At 41.8% G+C, this 775-nt stretch overlaps 1 protein-coding gene across 1 annotated transcript in view; it reads right to left on the bottom strand.

Annotated features, from left to right (window-relative positions):
• Positions 1–775, bottom strand: part of LOC106868979 (protein qua-1) — a 45,986-nt gene that overhangs the window by 26,668 nt on the left and 18,543 nt on the right. The gene's annotated exons all lie outside the window — the stretch shown is intronic.

The following is a 775-nucleotide window of genomic DNA, read 5'->3' as shown; positions in this document are numbered from 1 at the left end:
GAATTCTCCCCAATATATATATATATAAAATATACAAAAATGGGACAAGAATGCAAAACATCCAGAGAGTTAGGTGATACAAAAAAGGGACAACAAAACATCCAGACAGATGATACAAGGAAAACAAGGACAGGTCATTTGGAGTTTTCTATCCTCAGTCGAGTTCCAGATTATCTTTGCTGGTTATACTCGAGATTGCTCCAATCTGACTAGTCCCAAGGAAAAAATAAGCTAAGAGTATTAGATTCCTTGGAAGAAAGCAGCGAATGTATACGAAAACGAGGATGGAAAAAAATAGAGAAATGTTACACAAATACAAATGCAATTAACAAGACATAACAACAGGTGTCTTTTGACTAATGACGAATTAAATTAAGCTGGCGTGTGTGGAAGTAAAGCCTTATATGTATAGGCACAGGAGGGGCTGTGTGGGAAGGAGTTTGTTTCCCAACCACATGGCTCCCACTTCAGTCCCACTGAAGGCACGTGTCTTTTACTATAGCTTTGGGCCAACCAAAGCATCAGGTGTGGATTTGGTATCCAGAAACTGAAATAAGGCGGCGAGCTAGCAGAAACGTTAGCATGCCGGGCGAAATGCTTAGCGGTATTTCGTCTGCCACTACGTTCTGAGTTCAAATTCTGCCGAGGTCAACTTTGCCTTTCACCCTTTCGGGGTCAATTAAATAAGTACCAGTTACGCACTGGGGTTGATATAATCGACTTAATCCATTTGTCCGTCCTTGTTTCTCCCTTCTGTGTGTAGCCCCTTGGGGGC

Source organism: Octopus bimaculoides, chromosome 29 (assembly GCF_001194135.2).
Source record: "Octopus bimaculoides isolate UCB-OBI-ISO-001 chromosome 29, ASM119413v2, whole genome shotgun sequence".
Lineage (NCBI taxonomy): Eukaryota > Metazoa > Mollusca > Cephalopoda > Octopoda > Octopodidae > Octopus > Octopus bimaculoides.
This window is presented reverse-complemented; position numbering and strand designations above follow the sequence as displayed.